The 12,854-nt window shown below is 39.1% G+C and overlaps 1 protein-coding gene across 7 annotated transcripts in view; it reads left to right on the forward strand.

Annotated features, from left to right (window-relative positions):
• Positions 1–2,503: 2,503 nt before the first annotated feature.
• Positions 2,504–12,854, forward strand: part of RALYL (RALY RNA binding protein like) — an 817,889-nt gene continuing 807,538 nt past the window's right edge. For 2 of the 7 annotated variants that reach the window (XM_032421702.1, XM_032421708.1), the window contains exons 1-2: positions 2,739–2,828; positions 3,578–3,670. The gene's annotated coding sequence lies outside the window, so the exon portion shown is untranslated. The other 5 variants (XM_032421703.1, XM_032421701.1, XM_032421711.1 and 2 more) reach the window with 4 other exon arrangements.

Raw genomic sequence — 12,854 nt, forward strand, 5'->3', positions numbered from 1 at the left:
ATGTTGGTTCAATCCCACTTGTAATATGTATTAACCATGGGATCCTTGGAAAATTATTTTAATTATCTGATTTAATTTTCCTAATCTATAAAATGAGTATAGTAATATCAATGTCCTAGAGCAGTTACAAAAACTAAATGAGAAGCTATGCTTAGTAAGTACAGGTTCTCTTAATCTAATTTTGTGTATTCTTGGTTTTCATGGAGTGACGCAAACTGAAAGGTGAGAATGGCACATGGAAATAAAATAAGTGGAATATTCTGAGCACCATATTGTAATTATGTAAGCAAATGGGAAATGTGCAGGGAGGATATTGATGTCTTGCTTTTTCTTCAGCAGAACTGCATTCAACATAAAGGGAAGTCATTTTATTGAATAATAAAAGCCTGACAATCACTGTGATTGGCTGACGGCCATTACTGCAGTGTAATTCTAAACAGCTTGTTTTTCAAAGTTCTTCTTGCATAACTCTTCAAAACCCAGGCAATTGCCCAGGCTAGTTGAAAGTTTCAGAACTCATTTTTAAAATGAAGTTTCTCACATTTGGACACTGCTGTGATATAGGTGATGGTAAATATGCATTGAAATAGTATTTTCTTCTTAAATTATTAGAATCAGATATTTTTTGACATGGAAGAAAAAAATTTGGAAAATTTAGCAAACTAAGTTTTAATGGCAGACAAAATTAATTCATGACTCAGAGAAGAAAAAGACCGCGTGTGAAGAGATCTTATTTAAAAAAAAACGAAGCCCAACATGTTTTGCAGTGAAAAGCACATTTGATCTGTATTATCCAGCTTAAAATCCTATGATTTCCCAGTGGAACTCAAAGAGGCTTCTGAAGTTACCAAATCCACCTTGATGCATTCATCTTTTTCAGTAAGTATTTCTAATCAGCAATTCTTACTCTAATGTATGTATAATAAGTGGGTGTCGAGTTGGCAACTCACCAAAATAAATGTTTAATGACATTTTAATGGTTATTTTAAATCTCTTTTATTTAAGTTGTGGATTAATACTTAACTTGGTCAATGAATTCTGACCAGAATGTTTGAGAAACATATTTGCAGTTGAAGCTCTCTACAATGGATGTGTACTTAATTTTCAGAATTGTCCAGGTTAGATCATCTCGGATGGAGGCATTTTATCTTAAATGTCAACATTAGAAACATTGAGGTAAAGATCAGGGGCAGCAATCTGTGAACTGAGGAACTGTGTTAATTGTTCATTCTCAAACATAGAGATGCCAATTAATTCCACACAACCCAGATTCAAAGCAGCACAGGGAAATGGTCCTGATGTTAGTTTTGCACAAAAATGAAGAAAGTAGATGTGTTCCAGCGCCCAGAATGCTGATTCTTCAACAGGCAGCAATAGAATCCCAGTGCAACCAGCAATTGGCTGGTGGAATCTTTGTTCAGGCGATAGGCACCCTAAACCAGCTGCTAGGTGGAGAAATTCCTCTTTCACCCTCACCTTCAGAATCAACGGATCAGCCACCTGGGCTCCCGCGGGCTGCGCCACCGCCTCACTCCTGGTGCACGTCTCCCCCTCTCGACCGCCAAGTGCTCACTCCCTCCCAGAGAGCACTTACACAATGGACTCACTTGTTTCCCTTGAACCTCTCCTTTGACTTCCAGCCCCAGTCCACAACTTGAGCAAGAGTCAGGCAGGGGCCTCTGCCATGGAGAATGGACCCGCGCAGCCTTCCAGACGGGCTTGGAAGCACGCGCGCACACGGAGACAAAACAAACAATGCTTGGTCCACGAATGAATAAATTAACGACACCCATGCCCCCACCCATTGCTCTGCAGCCCGCAAACAGAAACCCGGAACGGGGTTTCCTAAACGAGAGATTTTGTTTTGTATTTCAAACTGCAAACATTCTTCGTTGGTGGCGGCAGGAAAGATGCTGCACGTTCTGATTGCAATAAAGATTGACTGTGGCTTAGCCCGAGACAACGCCCCCAGTATCGCGCTGCGCCAGGTTCCCTGAGAACCGCGAGGGGGAAGCGCAGATCTAGGGGAAGGGAACAGCAGAGGCAAAGGCAGCTTAGGAGGGATGAGAAATGGGAAATCAGGGAGGAAAAAAATGAACGAGTTAAATAGGGCTTTAATAGTGAAACTTCGGGAGAGAAAGGGGTGGGATCTCTCCCCGGGTAACTACCTAGAGATTAAAAAAAAAGAAAAATAGATGAATGCATAAGCAAGTGGCAAGCAACAACAACTTTGAGGTGAGCAGCAAGTTGTTCACCTCCTCTAAGGCGTTTGAACAGCACGCCCAGAGCTGCCCCAGAACACGCGCTCCCCATCGGAGGCGGTGGCGGGGGGGGGGGGGGGGGGGGGGGGGCGGGAGCAGCAGCAACAGCAGCAGTAATAGCGGCAGCGGCGGCAGAGGCAGCGGCAGCTGCGCGCCTCCGGCCCAACCCCGCTCCGCTCCCCCTCTCGCCGGCGCCCTGCCTGTCTTGCGTGTGCGTGTGCGTGTGCTCAGCCTCAGCGTGAGGGGCACCTGCTCGTCTGGGCTCACAGCGGAGGCAGCCTCGCCGCAAGCTGCCGCTGCCACCCCTAGTGCTGCCGCTCCCAGGCGCCGGGCTCCCCGCCGCCGCCGCCGCCGCCGCCGCCTCGCCGCCGGAGTTGGGCTCCGTGGGGCTTCCCCCCTCGCAGCCTCAGTCCTTCCAGGCTGCCTGCAAGTCAGCCTGGCTCCGAGTCACGTGTCAGTGCCCGAGGCAGAGACTGAGAGAAAAAAACGCGCTTCATTCCTTCTTCCACCGCCATACTGTATTTTATACTAAATCTCATTTTTATTCCAACATTTTACTCCCGCTCGGTGAGTACCTTCTCAGTGGCATTCTTGTCCTATTCTTTTTTTTTGTCCTTTTTTTTTGTTTTTTTGTTTTTGTTTTTCTTCTTTTTTTTTCCACTTCTTTGATTATTGTTTATATTTGGGAAAGCTGGAGGAGCATGGTTTTGAGCCTTTTCCTGAATCCAAGTTTTTCTAGCATGAGATGGTTCTGTAGACAAGGCGCTGTGTCTGGGAGTCCGCAGCGACCGTGCCCGCTGGGAGCGACTCCCAAGTCCAGCAAAATATGCAACTGGTTTTATGGAAAAAGCGATGTGAAGTATGGTGCCTATTTTTTTTTTCCTTTGTAAAAATAAAAAGCATGTTTCTAACTCTTTTTTTTTGCATACTCTTTTTTCTGATAAGATTTTTGTATAGGTGGGATTTTACGGCAGTGTTTACAAGTTTGTGGTTTTGCAATACTGGTACAAACCACTGAGCAAAAAACATTAATTTTCTATCTTTTTGTGCCGTTTTTGGAAGCCGGTGAGAACAAATTCGTTTTTTTCCCTCCTGTTTTTGACACCCATTGATAACATGAAACTTTTCTTGCAGCTGGTTACTGGGATAATTTTTAAGCAAAATACTTTTTTCCTCCTTTATATTAACTGTGACTTTTGCACATTTGAATTTTTTTAAAAACCGAGATAATTTTATGATAGATATCCTGATATCTATATATTATCCCTTCTTCCTCCCCTTCCCCTCCCCGTAAATCAATTTTCAAATGATGGCAGTGGAAGGTTTTTCTGGAAAAAAAAATGAAGTGCGGTTTGGTTTCCTTGTCAACGGAGGATGAAGTGAACAGCTGAGCAGCTCGCAGAGAGCAGGTACTTGGTCCCCTTGGAGGCGTTTCCCGGGTTTGCAATGGCAACACTGGTCCTGGCAAAGAAAGCTCTGTGTGTGTGTGTGTGTGAGTGTGTGTGCGCGCGCGCGCGCTCGCTCCCGCGCGCGTCTCAGGGCAGTGTCCGAGCCCGCCGTGGGGAAAGCCGTGCCCGGAGCTAGGGAAAACCAAAGTCCGTTCCCTGCCTCGGGATCCTTTTTGGATGTGCGCAAAATACGGTCCCTCCCCAGGCTGCGCCCAGGTCATCTCCGCGGCGGGCGGTGTCTGCGCCGCCGGCGGCGCCGGCTGGGGACGCGGGCCCTGTAAGTTCTCCGAGGGCCACTTGCGGAGCAGGAGGGGCGAGGGCCGAGGACGCGGCGCGGGTCGGCTGGGGCGGCCCCTCGGAGCGCCGGGGAGACGTGGGGAGAAGCGGCAGGGGCAGCATCTTCCGAAGGGGCTGGCTTCTGGCCACGCGGGCCGGGAGCTCGAGACATTTCCAGATCCCTGAGGATGGCACCAGCCCCCTCACGCTCAACTCCTGCTCCTCCTCTATGCCACGAGTAAACAACGCAGTAGGTCTTTCCCAGCCCGTTGTGCTTGTTCCGAAGGGTTTTGCTTTCTTAGTGGTGTTGTCTTTGGATCTTTTCTTTCCCTGTCGTGTTGCTTTGGTTTTAAGTGCTCGCTGGCGTCTTCCAGGGGTTGGGGAAATAGTTAACTTTCTGTGGTGGTCAGTTGGGTTTTAAATTGAGGACGTAACTGTTAGTTTGCATTAATGAGACTACACCCCTAAGGTACAAATTAGCCTTTTATTTAAGTTTTAAAGGGACAACAGCGTTTTTCCTATTTTTAACCACCTGATCAGTGGTTCCAGAGTTTTCCCCTGAGAACTGAGCACAGGGCAAGGGGTCGGGGTTGGTGATGGTGTGATCATTGATTTCGGTGTATTGGTAGCATTACAGTACTCGGTGTTGACGGTATTCTGTGGAGTTTAAGATATTTTATGATTGTCCTGTTACATATTTCCAGTATCATCTAGCACTGCTTTTTGGAGATGTACCAGTTGATAATAAAAAAGCTTTTTCTGTACTTAAACACAGTGACAGAATCTGCTGGAGAACTTGCTGTCCAAACAAATTTCTTGTCATACTTTAAATCTTGAAATCTGGAGGGTAACTATTATTTAAATGATTTGATTTTGAAGCTCTGATGTTCTTTCCTTTTTTTTCTTAAATGAAAAGTTTAGCCTTAAATCTGTCATATGTATATAATTTGAATTCTGTTAAAGTAAATATAAAGCAAAGGATATAACTTTTTACTTCTAAAATTAAGTTTTCTTCTAGAGTATCTATAGACAAAACAAATACCAGCATACAAAAGGGCCTGTAACAAATGGGTTAATTACTTAAACTATGGCTTTTAAAACAAATATTTCTGTAAGTCTGTCACCTCAGCTGGTGGAATGAAAAGTTTTATGCCTATATTTATTTACTCTTTGTGGTGAAAGAGTTAGGAGTACTAATGATCATTTATCTGTAGAACATTAAAATTTATTTCAATGTCTAGAAAGCTTTTTAAAAAAAATTCACAGTGCATTCTCAGTGGTCTTTGGAAGTTACAGTTGAGTTATTTTTGTACTCTGGGTAGCTTTTCTCTGTTAAGAAAGTCCTGTTGCATTTATATAAGGAAGACAGCTCATGTCTTGTCTGTGGACTACCAGACTTGATATCACAAAGGGTATAGTTCTAAGATTTGGCACAAATATTGTTACTACTAAGCTTTAATTTTTGATTTGTGTGTGTGTGTAGTGAGCACATTACTAAAATATAATCTTTCATATGGTTTAAGCAGCTAGCAAAAACATTTAAAAAGCCACTTTTTAATCACTTTTATCATAATGTATATAAATAGAAGTGCTCATTTATTTAAAAAGGCAAGTGAATGCATGTGTATAATATTTCTTAGCAGTTTATATGTACTGTAAATCATTAAGTTCTTTTGAAAAGGAGAAACAGGATGAGTAGAAAGAAAAAACTTGAGCAATCAAACCAGAATTTTCATTCAGAAGACGAGTTGCTGCCCTGAGGTGGGGGTAATTGGGTCTTAAGATTGGAGCAGTGCTTGAGCTGTACTGTATGATGTTTCCAAATGAGATTGAAACTATAATGGGGCAGATGAAGATGTTCATAGGATTTTAATGTGGGAACAAATATGTAGCTGTGCTTTGAATTCTGTAACTAAAGATCATACTAAGAACCTTTAATTCATGTTAGGTTTTCATTTATTTAATAGTCATAGTTCATTTTATTTCATACTTATGTTAAATTCTATTACATGCAAATTTTTGAAATTTCCTCCTTCATGAATATACTGGGAATTCTACAACTCTTTAAACTGGTCACCTAGTCTATGTGTGTTTTGGTTTAAAATCTTTGCATGTAGTATCCTAGAGTTAGCACCGCCTACTGGTTTCTTATGGAAAAATAATGTTGTTCTTTCATTTAGTAAGCAACCCACCCAGATTCTGATCAGCTTAATCATGCAAATTATTTTCAACTGCAGGGAGAAAGGATCTGGGAGGTAGAGGTGATGGGTGAGGGTAAGAAGATGTATAAATTAAATTGGTTTTTGGACTGTTAGCCGACTTTGAGAGTTTCATTTAAATTTCGGCAAATAAATCATCACAAAGTTAAAACAACTGTTAAATTTCCTAGAACTTTTCTATGGGATGCCGACATTTGGACATTTTGAAAAATCCTGGATTACTGAATTAATTTTACAGTTTCTTTTCCAGTCTTGAACATTATAGCAAAAGAAACCTTTAGTTGGAGTCCTGTCTTAAGTGTGTGGTTTGTCCAAACATTTTTGAATGAAATTTTCATCATTAAAAATAAACATTTATTTTTTTCCCTTATATTTACCCTTATATGATTAAAAGCAAACAAGTAGCACACTTATTTTTTTTCTTAGTTTGCATGAGGCAGCCACACTGTGGTGGTGTTATGTATGAGGGGGAAAGTTTCAAACACATAATTTATAGAGGCACTCTTTATATTCTTAACCACAAAAAATATACTGCCTTTTTAAAAAAAAGATGGCCAATTTATTTTCTCTAATTTTTATGAAAGGCTACTGTTTAAAAGAGATACCATATTTATGCAAACAAATGATGCCTTTAGAATATAAGAATAATGGAATAGAAAAGTAATGCACATACATATGATGTGCCACAAATATTGTATTTTCCTAGTTAAAAGAATCATGTGCTACAAGAATAACTGTTTCTTAGGTAAAATAATCATTTTTTAAATGAGCTAATATAAAGCGTGTGGAAAAGCTCCGATGTCTGTTACATTCTTGAATGCATTCCTCTTGAGTAAGAGTATGGTCATGCTTTGTTTACTCTTTACTGGTATTCCAAGCAACTAATTATACAGTGCATCAAATCAAGTAAAGCTCTACATTGGAAGTAGAAGAGAAGCAGATATTTAGAATAGTTTGCATGAAAGAAAGGAAATTGAAGAAAATACATTATTTAAATTTATTTATTCTTTCTGACTTTTGAAAACTTATTTTTATATGCTTATTAGCTGTGATTTTAAAAAATACAGTCATTTCTTCACTTCTTCTATCATGTTGTCATTAAGAAAATTCTATTTTGTGCATAAAAAACTGCAATAATGATGAATTTTATTCCTGAAACTTGTTTATGGAGCTCTGAAATATAATTAAAAACTAATTTAAAAAATTCCTCACTGATCTGAAGTTATTGTTATTATTTTCTTATTCTTTCATATTATTATTATTTGCTATTTCTAGTGACTTGCACAGGTGCCTTTAAAATCCCATTTTCATAATTTAATATGATTTTTTAATTTAATAAATATCTCTTTAGTAATTGGCAGTGGCAACATAAACTTGCACATTTTTGATGACAGGGGCAATTCATTTCACTACACCATGATTTTGAGAATGATAATTATGAAATAAAATGTATGTACAAAAAGCTAGTTACACATTTAGCAAGTGTTATGTAAATATAATATGTGTAATCACTCTTATTTTTATTATTAAATTTTGACCTGTGGAAGAGATATATCTAACCCAGCCATTGCCAACTTCTACTAGTTTTACTTTATTCTTACAGATTTTAGTTTTTCAAGAAAATATTGGGGCATTTTTTTTGTCCTTGTTGCTGTTCATTTGTTTTGTTAGACTTCTGTTAACAGTTAACTTATGGACAATTGGTTTCGTGTTTTTGTAATTCTCTCACAAATTAAACTTTTTTGTTTGTTTTGCATTATCTTGCTGTTTTCTGGGGCTGAAACCTAGAGAATATAAAGGTGTTGATTTCATTTTCTATCCATTCCAAGCTGCAGAGAAGGCAATGGAAGAACTTATTTAGTGTTTAGGATAAAAGTGTTCTGGACTGTCCTTGGAGACTCTTCAGCTGGGGTCAAGGCTGTAAGATTTATTCCTTGGATCATGATAAATCTAAGTGGAGAGAAATATAATGGAGAACATGGGAACCTTGTCCTGCTTTTCTGAAAGATGCAATGGAATGCATCATTAAGCACCTCATAATAAAGAAAAATTTGAGATTTTATTTGCATAAATATGTTTTATAACATTACATCTAACTCATCAATTTCTCTCTATATATTTTACTTAGAATAATATAGTTGAATATTTTGTCTAAATTTTAAGAGTGGAAATTAATTGCATTCATACAGAATCCATGTGTATAGATACACATTTTGATAGTTATATGCTAAGTTGTTAAAGGTACAACATATATTTGAGTCAGTTTGGAAATTGTTACCAGATTGGAGTAGGCAAGGGCTATGTTTTCTTTAATCAAGATGAGCGGGACAGAAAAGTAAGACTAACATTTATTGATGTATCAAATGAATGTAGTTCCATTTGTTCTTCCATGAGTAGGTAATATCATTATTTTACATTTTTGAGGAAGCTGAGACTTAGATATGTAACTTGTTTGAAGCTCCACAGGTAGTAAAGGGGAAAGTGACAGGAATGTCTGAATTGATACCTTATGTCCCTCCTTCTGTACAGGGATGTTCCATTTGTGGAGAGGGATTTGTTTGTTTTGTTTCAGCTAATCTAAAACAACTGCTGCATCTTTATTCTTGGTACATAATTTAAAACCACTGTAGTCACTTTTAGTAGTAAGTGCTGTGGCCAGAAATAATAGAAAATGGCACCATTTACACAGAGACATTTACTGGTCCTGAAAGGACTTTCAAGTAACCACAACATCACAAATCTTTCCATGACTGTAGGATTTTCTAAAGAGAACCAAATCATGGAAATTTGTCAGGAGCCACTGGTACTCTGTGGTCAAGACAAAATTAGATGGTTCAACATCTACAAGTGGCTTTCTAGATGACCAGGGGGAAACACTCAACAAATATTTACTTACTAAGTACAAAGTGTAATCTATACTTGAGGCTTTTGCAGTGTGAAGTGAAAACTTAGTCTTCTGCACAAGGAAAACAGAACCACCAATTTTCATAACACAGCAAGTCTATAAATATAGGTGTCTCTTCTGTCTACCAGCATCTCACGATCAACATCATCTCCACCTCAGAATTCACTGTTAACACATATTTGGATGTCACAGTTTCTTCAAGCTCATTTTATCCATTTGTTAATAACATAAAACACATATAACTGTAAGATGTTATTTTAGGATACTGTTTTTAATTGCTTCAGATGTGTGAAAAAGTCTTCCATTATTAAGTAGTTTCCTTGGAACATGAAAAGTGGTTATTTTTCAATAAAGAATGGGAAACATAAACCACCGTGAAGGTAGTGTAAATGAACGTGATGAAATGGATTGCAAAGATGATGGTAAATCTGCAAGTCCATAAAAACAGTGGATTTGAAGGCCAAGGCAGAAGGACCCTTAAGATCTGCCTTTGTGTTTGGAATCTGGATAATTCAAGAACAAGTGGTATAGGGGTGCCTGGGTGGTTCAGTCCGTTAAGGGTTTGACTTCTGAACTTGGCTCAGGTCATGATTTTAGGTTCCTGAGATTGAGCCCTGAGTTGGGCTCCATGCTGGGCATGGAGCCTGCTTAAGATTCTCTCTCTCCCTCTCCCCCCCCTCCCCCCAGCTCTCTCTCTTTCTTTAAAAGTAAGGAAGGAAGGAAGAAAAAGAAGGAAAAAGAGGAAGGAAGGAGGGAGAGAAGGAGGGAGGGAGGGAGGGAGGAAGGAAGGAAAGGGAAGGAAGGAAGGAAGGAAGGAAGGAAGGAAGGAAGGAACGAACACTAGTGGTATAAAACAAAACCAAAAAATAAAAATATCTAGAGAAGAACCTGACTTGCTGGGAGAATGGTTCAGCTTTGGACATATCACTGATTTGAAGTTCCAACATTAATTCCTGGATAAAATGACCAATGTGCAATGAAATTCAGCTCTAAAGCTGGAAAACACGCTGAAAGATAGAGATATTGCAAACTTATTTATGCCAAAACTTTAGGAGGGAATAACTCATTCAAAGGAAAAATTTGGGAAACACCTGCATTTTTTTGATTGGATGTAAAAAGATCTGGTTAAAAGCAGAAAAAGAGGAAGAGGAGAATACCCACTGAAGCTTAGGAAACGTGTGTGTGTAAAGGAGAAGTGGTGTTCAATAGGGCTAATGCTGCATAGGCTTACAGGAAGGTGAGGCTTGAGAAGTGTGGGAATGGTGGGTGGGATCTGTAATTAAAATCCACTGATTTTTAAAAAGGAACTGAATGAACTTGAACAAAGGAAAAATTCTGGATATGATGTGACAACATCATAAAGAGGTCAGTCCTTAAAATTGTGTGTGTCACATACTTTTGTATGTGTGTTTCTGTGTGTGTGTGCATGTAACCTGATCTCAATAGAAAGACCATAAAAAGTTTTCCTGGAACTAGGTAAGCTGATTTTTAATTACATATAGAAAAATAAACATGCAAGGATAGCCAGGATAATTCCAAAAAAGAAGAGCAAAGAAGGGGCTAAGCTATCATATATTAAAATACAAAGCTTTTAAAAATAAATATATTTACTAGCTCTGTCTCCTGAAAAAGTCTTCTAAACAGTGTCTCTGGTTGCAGTGAGCACATCCAGTGCACAAATTGTGGTTTTTAAATACCATTTCCTACTCAAGGGGACCAGAGCTTTTTAGAGAACTGGCTGATTTTAAGTCTAGGCAGAAAAAGTACAAGTGGATATCTCATTGTGCCAGAAAGTAAGGAAATGTCCAAAGATGAGTAAGATTGTGTCAACTTTATTTGTAAATCGTAACTATAAATGAGAGCCAGTTTGAAGGGCCTTCCCATTGCCAAATTCAGATAAATTTGAACATCAAGTGTTGTTGGTTTGCAACCTCAGGAGTTTCTTGGGTGAAATTTGAAACTGGCCCCCATACTCCGAGGGTAAGGAGAAACTGAAGCGAAAGGCACATCGGTCTAGGTTGTAGGTGGCAGTTTTAATAAGCAAGAGAATTTGCATAGGGTGGTCACAAGACAAGTAGATCTTTGTTTTTTTTTTAATTTTATTTTATTATGTTATGTTAATCACCATACATTACATCATTAGTTTTTGATGTAGTGTTCCATGACTCATTCTTTGCATATAACACCCAGTGCTCCATTCAATATGTGCCTTCTTTAATACCTATCACCAGACTAACCCATCCCCCCACTCTCCTCCCCTCTAGAACCCTCAGTTTGTTTCTCAGAGTCCATAGTCTCTCATGGTTCATCGATCTTTGCATCTATCCACCAGAATCTCAAAAGTTTAGATAGATACCTTAGTGGGGTTCAGTCATGTATCCAGTCGGGATGGGCTCAACAGCACATTACCCTCTTAAGACTGTGTACTTGAAGTGGCTCCTAGTGTGGGAATGGTGGGTGAAATGTACATTTCAAGGATAGGGGAGGAGGTAAGGAGCATCTGATTGCCTGGGTCCAGCTGGAGGGTCAACCACCTGTCACATCTTCTCAGTGACCTGCTCCAACAAGATTGACTGTAACAGTTTGTAAAACATTGAGTGAAGTAAAATCCATGAGTCCATAGTGAAACTCAAAAACAAACAAATAAAACCCAAAACAGGAAATAATTCTGATAATAATTAAATTGAAGGAAATGGTTAGCCTGTTTTTCTAAGGAAGTACTCTTCTCTAGTTGATGAGGGACCAATTCTTTACAAAACGATGTGGGTTGATTTATGTAAGAGATGCTAGAATTAGAAAATTAGTTTATAACTCCCAGTGAAATAAATAATTCTGTCAAGAATCATCAACAGGTGCTTAAAATCATTAGTTAAAAGTATTTTGGGCAGTAACATATTCTCATGGTGCTCAAATATTACTTCTTAATTGCTTCTAGCTATTGTCTTTTTAAATAACTAAGTTATCAACCCTAGCTTCATTAATAGAGAGCCTGATCCATAAGCCTCCTGATGGATGCAGTATCAAGTCTCCATCCGGCACCATTTTTGAAATATTGTTGCTAGAATGTTCAAGCTGAATCTAATAAAACCTGTTTAAACTTAACTTTCAGTTTACAGAAAAAGAGAGGGAAAGAGGAACAGGTTAAACTAAACCTTGAGGAAAGAGACAAATTTCCAAGGTTTAGTATTCTGCATTGAACATACCAGACATGTGGCCTAGTTTCTTCAAAAGTTTCACACCACGGTAGGGAGAATTTTCTAGATTAGAAGACAGTAAAAGTCGGGGCGCCTGGGTGGCTCAGTTGGTTAAGTGACTGCCTTCAGCTCAGGTCATGATTCTGGAGTCCCAGGATCGAGTCCCACATCGGGCTCCCTGCTCGGCAGGGAGTCTGCTTCTCCCTCTGGCCCGCCCCCCTCTCATGTGTGCTCTCTCTCTCTCTCTCTCTCTCTCAAATAAATAAATAAATAAAATCTTTAAAAAAAAACTTTAGAAGAGAGTAAAAGAAAAACAAATGCAATACTGGAAGCTGTATTTGATCCTATTTAAAAAAAAGAAACAGGCTCAAATCTTGGTAGAATTGGGAAAATTTATATATAGGCTAGATAATAAATGATATTAGGAGATGCAAGCTGAGTGTAGTGATAAGTGTCATGCGTTCTTATGAGTCATCATCAAATGTGTGTGTGATGTGTCTGGAACAACTCATCATTTGTTAATTTTTGAATGCAAGGAGATGTTATGCAGA

The sequence above is a fragment of the Phoca vitulina genome, unplaced genomic scaffold, assembly GCF_004348235.1.
Source record: "Phoca vitulina isolate PV1807 unplaced genomic scaffold, GSC_HSeal_1.0 scaffold25, whole genome shotgun sequence".
In the NCBI taxonomy this organism is placed as follows: domain Eukaryota; kingdom Metazoa; phylum Chordata; class Mammalia; order Carnivora; family Phocidae; genus Phoca; species Phoca vitulina.